General features: G+C 44.9%; 1 protein-coding gene across 10 annotated transcripts in view; it reads left to right on the top strand.

The window, feature by feature from the left end:
- Nucleotides 1-7872, top strand: part of LOC119432654 (putative sodium-dependent multivitamin transporter) — a 103077-nt gene that overhangs the window by 65574 nt on the left and 29631 nt on the right. Inside the window, exons 6-9 of one of the 10 annotated variants that reach the window (XR_007464318.1) lie at nt 1002-1159; nt 4720-4860; nt 5953-6082; nt 7141-7229. The exons of 6 other annotated variants lie outside the window; for them this stretch is intronic. The gene's annotated coding sequence lies outside the window, so the exon portion shown is untranslated. The remainder of the gene's footprint in view (nt 1-1001; nt 1160-4719; nt 4861-5952; nt 6083-7140; nt 7230-7872) is intronic. 3 more of the 10 variants (XR_007464319.1, XR_007464317.1, XR_007464320.1) reach the window with 3 other exon arrangements.

Raw genomic sequence — 7872 nt, 5'->3', positions numbered from 1 at the left:
AATATTGTCTAGCGGCTGGTATCACCGTGAATATTTGCAGTTCACATTAACAGTCTTGGAAAAGTTAGAGAAGAACCTTGTGCTACTGTTGTTGCTGAAACAAAAAAAGCCCCCCATGGGACGAAAGCTGAACTGTTCATAGTGACACTGGGTGAGTGACTCGTATTTATGGTTCTTATTGGTTTGCTTAAGACGAGTGCGTTGCGTTGAAAGCTTGCGCATGTTTTCATCACAAGGGTGCTGCCGATGGCGCTTTCTTATTTTCTTCGCTTTTCGGTTCTAAGCGCACAATTTCTTTTGTATAACTATTACTTTTTTTTGGTAGTTCACCGTGTTCTGTTCAAGGTGTTGTAGATAATATAATCGTACTAATTGTATACTTGTGTATCTAAGTGATAAGCTGTATCAGTTATGAACCCCCCCCTACCTTCATTAATATCATCAATATGCAATACCCTCGTATGAGGGCCTTTATGGGTATTCCTGAATAATTGACCTCCAAAACACATTTCCTAGAGGTCATCGCTGATTTTATGCTTAGCAGCGCGTCTGCTCTTTCTTTGGTATGGTAATTATTGCCGTTAAAAGGAGATGGCGACGGCAACGATCCTAGTAAACAAAGCGTTGAAGCAATGTCCAGCGCTTCACACCTTGCACTAATCGATTAGGATAATACGTTTTCTTCTTTCATCAGTATCGCGGCAGGGGCGCTAAGCTCCGATGTCTCTTACATTCAAATATGCTGAATACTTGTGCAGCAATAGTTCATCAGATCAAAAACAGCATGCAAAAACACATAAATATCATACATCAGCATATAATTAATGATAAAAACGACAGTATGCAAGAACACTCTCGCACGGTTCATTGTGCGCACGTTAAAGAAGCCCAGGTGGTCAAAGTTAAACCAGAACCCTTCGCCACGGGGCCCCTCATAACCCAGTGTGCAGCGTCAGGGGGTTAAACAGCACTATTTATAAATAACTTAATTAATCCCGCAGGGAGGTCTCCGGAGTGTCGTGTGGGCCGACTGCATCCAGGGACTCATCATGACCGCCTCGCCACTCATCATCATCGGAAAGATAGTGTACGACTCTCTCTACAGCGAGGTTCCAATGCGACCCCTGACAGACTTCAACAGCACCTTCTACTTCTGGGAGTAAGTTTTCTTTCTCTCAAGTTTTTTTTTTTAAGTTGAGTTTTCCATAGCGAACCCTCAGGGGAATTTTCTGACCATAGCCGCTGGGTGCGCTTCTGCTGCTGCATCGCCGAATATATAACACATAGGACAGCACTAAGATAGTTGCAAACAGATTAAGGTATCATATCTCGCTTACCGACTAGGGATCGATTAAACCTGGAAGATATGAGTAGCCATGGTGTCGGTCTCGGTTGCTTAACTTTGGTGCAGCGAAACCCGGAACTGCGACTGCCCTTGGGACTGAGATCGAGACTGCTAGTCCACGGGTTGTCGTGACTGAAGGCGTCATTTGGATGTTCGCGAGGTTGGCAGCATCTTCCGTTTATTTTGGCTCCGTTCAGACTTTGCCTTTTAGCGCGACGGCCCGAGGTTCGCAAGGCTGGGACGTCCAGAAAGCTTCGCGAGGAACATATTGCCGGTCCAGACGTCGGAGCAGCCGAAAACAGCCCTCGACGCCGAAAACGAGCCTCGATTGTCCGTATAATTGCCATTGCGACAAAATCATTTTCAAAGACAAATCACAACCCAAGGGAACCAACAGCCTCCTGGCGGTATTACACAGCCCGCGTATTTCGCAAGTGGCCTCTCCAATGAACTAACCTTCGTTCTTCGCCCGAACTTAGAGGTATTTCACCGCAGACGTAGAAAAAAAATTCGGCACAGACACTTAAGGCTGCTCACGTGTGCGAATGCGGAAACACTATAGGCCCTTTGGTGAAACTTTCAGCCAGCCAGATGGCTACGACGTGACGTGTGCAAACACGCACGCACTAGGCACACCTTTAGTCAGCCAGAACCGCGGAAGCGTCGGGGAAGCTTGATCGTCTCGTTCCCCTGGAGGCCCGGTTTCGGTTCCCACCAGGACCGAAATGTACCGAATTTTATTTTTCAAAGCAATCAATTTACTTCGTTTACAGGAATCTCCCCGTGAAATTTCACGTCAATCCGAGCACCTTTGCGCCATCGGCCATTTTTGGTACCATCACTCGGTCACGCCGCCACCGACGACGACATCGGATTTTCGCGTTATGGGGCGTATATATGCTTTCTCATTAATAAAACGAAAACGCAATGCCTCATGCGCTGCAGTGCTACGCAGATGCAGCAACACACGGCGCGGCGGAGCCTGCACAAGCATCAACAGTGTCACAGTTATGAAATACGTGCTCCATACTCTGCCGCGACCGCGTTACGATGGCGTGTTGCGCATTATCCGCCGTCGTCCTTCGGCGTGGAAAATTAAAAATCTGCGCAGCTTTGGCATGGATACGGCGCGATGTCCCGGAAACAGATGCCGTTTGTGTCACTTAGGAAAACAAAAAACAAAGGAGAACTATTAGCACTTCAGTGACCGACGGGAGAGCAGGAAAAAAGCATAACGCAGAAGTAACAAAAAAATGAAAGCAAATATACACAGGAAAACTGAAACGACAAGAACTCTTTTAAATAACGGCAACAGCTGTAATGTATACTCGCACAATATTGTACATTGCGAGTAAAAAGCAATTAGATGCAGCTGCGAAGCATGCACGACCATTTTTCAGTGGTGTACGCATGCGCACACCTCCTCGTCTACTGTATCTGCACGGGCCGCGGTTGCTGTGGCGCCTTGTTGCTGAGCGTGAGGTCGCGAGTTCCATACCCGGCCGCGGCCTCCGCATTTCTATTGGAGGTAAAATAAACATAAAGTATAAATGAAATTAAAAAACAATACGCTCACAACGTGCCTTTGTTGCACGTTGAAGAACGCCCTAAATTAATATGGAACACTGCACTACAGCGTGTTTCATAGCCCGTGTTATAGGACATTAAACCCCATGCCCTTATTTGTTGTTTATTTTTAGCTAATTTGGAACACCATAAATGCGGAGGTGTTACAAAAATTTAAAAACAAGCCGTGTAGTGAGTAAAAAAAGATATAATATTGCGGTTTTCTGCCAAAGAAGAAGAAATAATTACCACCGCCATCTCTAAGCTGTCAGGCAATGGCTTTCCGATATTGACAAACAGGACGCGCTGCTGCCGCAAAGAGATGCATAACATACGGAATGGAAAATCTGTACGATAACACAAAGGGCGGTGCCTTGCTACTGAGACTCGATCTGGCTGCCTATAAGGACAAAAGCATACCGGATCAAATATTCGCCACAGAAGGAGGCATGTGTGTGTGCTGCAGCGAAAATCCGGAGACAACACAGCAGATCCTTAAGGAATGTGAAGAGATTCACCCAGTGAGACCCGTAGGTAACGTGTACCTTCCAGAATCGCTTGGATTCAAAGTGGATTGAAGCATCAACCAGTCAGGTTCTTATTCAAAGTGGATTGAAGCATCAACCAGTCAGCAGTCGAGATAAGCAAGATAAATGTAGAGTATTGGTGAAAAGAAAAGGCAAGGAAGAGATTGATAGAAGCGGATCTGTTACAGGCATGGGTAGCGGTACAAGGTAGAGAAGTTTTAAGGGGGAAAAAAATACGGAGATTTAGGCAAAATGTTAGACTGAAAAAAACATGCATAGCATAACTGATTAGCCGAAGCCGGCTCGGTGAATATTTGCGACCAGCCCATTCAATAAATCAGGGGATGTCATTAAATCGTCATCATCATCATACCTACCCTTCCGAGTTTGTTCATTTCATGACGCTCGATTGGTGCTTGCTAATACCAACACATAGCGTTGGGCTTCCAGTGCGGCCCTGGCTGAATTAACAACTGAAGCTTTATTCTCATATGCGTCCGAATAAGTATTGACAACGGTATCAAAACAAAGCAGAAATGTCGCCATGCTCTCAAAAAAAAACTTACTATCTTGCTCACCTACGCCATCTCTACAGACCTGCATTGTTTGCATTTGCTTTACTTCGCCGTATCATGCTTTTTTTTTTAAACTGCTATCAATACTTACTTAGACGAGTGCCACAATAAAGCTTCACATCTTAGTTAAGCTACTCGCCGCGCTGTGTCGCTTTATTCTCAGTCCCACTCCCCAGCGCTGCTCAGCCAAAACACTTTAGTTGCCTAAATTTCTGAGTTAGGGTGTGCTTCTTTATAATGTTCATTTGATCCTTATCGTAAGTTAAACCTGCATGCAGTGGCATTTAAAGCAGTTCGCTCGGCTAACTTCTCCTAGTTATCATTCAGCGTTTTCGCACTGGCGTGCGTGCGTGTGCGTGTGTGCGCGTGTGCGTGTGTGTGTGTGTGTGCGTGCGCGTGTGTGCGTGTGTGTGTGTGTGTGTGTGCGTGTGCGTGTGTGTGTGTGTGTGTGTGTGTGTGTGTGTGTGTGTGTGTGTGTGTGTGTGTGTGTGTGTGTTTATTGACTCACACGTACCAGCGTTGAAGTCAAGGGATAACCCCTCTTTTTATTTTTTCCATGCTTTCTTTGTTCACACGAGATGTTCCAAATGCGTTCCATTTCTTGGGCTCACATCTGACTCATTAGCAGTCACTGTGTAATGTCTTCAAATGCTGGTCGGAAGTCTAACACGACCTACGTTTTGTTTTGTTTTTTGTCAATATGCAGAACCAAATCTGACATCACGACCGACGAGACTGTGTGGGCCGCTGCAATCGGTGCTCTGCCCCTGCACCTCGTCAGGCTCGGTCTGGACCAAATGATCACGCAACGCTTTCTGGCGGCAAAGTCGCTGCGTGACGCCAAAGCGTATGTAGTACACATATTCAAGCGCCAGACAAACTGTTTCTACAGCATTCCTAAAATGTTTATGGACGAATGGAAGCGAGCGCAAGGACAGAACTCTTAGCAAGAACTCTGGCTTGAGTTCTAAAAGTGTTTACGCCCTTAAAGGAGGTCGTTTATTTAGGGCTATAAAAATTTTATTCCACCCGAGAGCGAGTTCAACCCACACCTGCGATAAGGAAAGCCGTCATCGAAAAGTGTGCATGAATTCTGACCACCTGGTGCACACCAAAATATCAGACACGAGAGTTCTACAGTGATAGCTATAAAACAGTGATAGCTGTTACTGATAGTGGCAGTGATAGCTTTCAAAGTCTATTTCATGCAATTTTTGTTGTCTACCTCAGCTGACGTCATGTTACTTGTCATAATAAATTGACAAAATATAAAACGTTTTTCATTGTGTGGTATTTAGGAGGTGTTGTCGCCTTTAACTGGCGCCGGCAACTCCTTTTCACATAGAGATACGGAAAAAAAATTAACCAACACGCATTACAACTAATACTCAACATACAAAACTTAATTTATCCTCATCAACGATTAATTCTTACCCCTTAATTAAGTGTGGGCTTAATTAAGTGTGATGGTGCTACCTACGCGGCAAACAAGCACCACTTATACACCCGTAAGGGTGTTAAAATATTTATTGTGCAATAGATGGCTGGACATGCTAGTTCGAAGAACAAAACGAAAGCAAAACGAGGCTAAAAGAACAAGGGCCGAATCCACAAAGCCTTTATTTCGTGAATCTTTTTTGAGAATGGGTGGTCACCTTCGCTGATAATACGGGGTCTGACGTTTTCTCTTAGCGAAAATTATATCGCAAGAGTATTTTGTGGCTATGGGCCCCGAACCCGTAATCACAGAAACATTTTTAAGCTAGAACCGTTTGCAAGAGTAAGTGTCAGCCAAAATTGGACACATTAGAGTTTAGAAAGTGTCGTTGGCTAAGGGGATGTCTTGGCTAGGGAGGGTGAAGGGAGCTTCAGAATTGGAGCTAGCACAGTCAGATGGCGCTACGTCATGCTGCTGTCTCGCGCTTTGTCTTTCTTTCAGAGTAGCATTCTGCTGCATCGGCATTCTGTCGTTCTTCTACGCTCTCAACGGGATAACGGCGCTGGCCATAATCTTCTGGTTCAGAGACTGCGACCCGGTCCTCACGGGAGACATTCCACGCTACGATCAGGTAACTGAAGCAGCCATTGTGGGTTTTGCACTTGCCTACGGAAAAATTAAGTTATATTAAGCCAAGTTGTATACATGCGACAAAGAAAAAAAACTAAGAAAAAAACAAGAGGCCACGTAGCGGCATACTAAAAACCTAGTACATGATTGCGAGATGAGATGTGACGGGAAAAAAATTCAGGCATGACTCAACCTGTTCGCTTGTTGCAGTGACGCATGGTAAGGAGATCGTGCTTAACACAACATGTAGTGTTCCTGGATATGTCAAATCAGTCGTGCGGAAATCCCTTTCATAACGTCCCTCTTTCTGAAAACGCGGTTAGACAATTTAGAGATCGTGTTTTGAAGTGGCCGCTGATATTCCAACATACCAGTCACTTAATCAGGCCTATTGCATAGTTTTCCTATTATTTACTTTTAATGTTTAGATACACTGACTGTTTGCGCACTCTTAAGGGGACACTGAAGAGAAAAATGACTTATTCTGCATCAGTCAATTACCCTTCTACAATATCATGAACACCACTCTATACGATAAGACGCTTGGTAAGCCAGAAAAAGCGCAATAACAATAGACAGGTGGCGACACCTCCGTTAAGTTCCAGCACCAGCTCGCAGTGACGTCATAGATTATTTGGACAGTGTCTTCTAGGGAGTAGTTCATTCTTTAGCGGTAAAGATCAACTACATTGTGTATTAAAGGAGCCAAAGATATACCATGACCAGTTTCAGAAACTTTTGCTACACCAACACGGTCTGAATACGAAAAAAATACTTTGAAATCTGTGACGTCACAGTGACGTATGTACCTTGGGGATTCGGAGCGGAATTTAAAAAAAACTGAGACTTCGTTTCTCATATAATAATCAGCTCATAATTTCGACATTAACGACAACAGAGTTTTAAAAGAACACTTTATCCGTCTAAATTGATTTGCTGTTCTGCTTTAGCGTTAATGCATGATGATGTTTCATACAAAAGACAGCTGGTGCTCTCAACGGAAATACGATGACGGCGTCCAGTAGGAGAAATTACTACGTGCGTTTCCTTCATTTGCAGATTGTACCTTACTACGTCAACAGGAGTGCGAGCGCACTGATTGGAATTAGGGGCCTCTTCTTGGCTGGTGTCATCAGTGCGTCCATAAGGTAATCAACTTTAACAACGGTGACAGTGAGATCCTAGCATAATCCAGCTGTACAGTTCCTATTCCAGCTGTACAACGCAATCCAGTACCCACGCGTTTTCACAGCTGTACTCACTATTCCGTTTGGCTAGCGCACGTACAGCGCTGTCATGGGCTCTTCGTTAATTAGCTAAGTGCACCATCACATGCTTTTAGGGGTCACCCGAGGAAACACGACAAGTCGCGAAGGCAAATTAGCATGCGTCGACACATTCTAAGTTTACAACATGGTGCCAGAGAGAGGACAAGCGTTATTGAGACTTCACCACACCAGCCAAAAACAACTTAAGGGAAGCTTTCGGTATAACGAAGTCAACGAAACAGAAAATTAACTTCGCTATTAGTTGTATTTCGTTAAAAGCTGAGAAGCAGTCAAAGTGAAAAAGCAACGCGGCATGTCTATTCAAACAAGGCGCGAGCTCTGTAAAACGAGTTTTTGCCCAAAGGCTAGGCGAAGACGTCGGTGAGCCCACTGACCACCTCCGTTGACAGTGACGATATCACCTTGTAGTAATTGGGTCACCTGCGAGGTGATCCGGTGTAGGTGAAATTGGGCTTCGGCCTGGAGAAACCATACTCGGGGATTCTGCGTCCAAAAGGGCGGC

This window comes from Dermacentor silvarum, chromosome 11 (genome assembly GCF_013339745.2).
Source record: "Dermacentor silvarum isolate Dsil-2018 chromosome 11, BIME_Dsil_1.4, whole genome shotgun sequence".
In the NCBI taxonomy this organism is placed as follows: Eukaryota; Metazoa; Arthropoda; class Arachnida; order Ixodida; family Ixodidae; genus Dermacentor; species Dermacentor silvarum.
The sequence above is the reverse complement of the archived record's forward strand: the minus strand, read 5'-3'. Positions and strand labels throughout refer to the sequence as shown.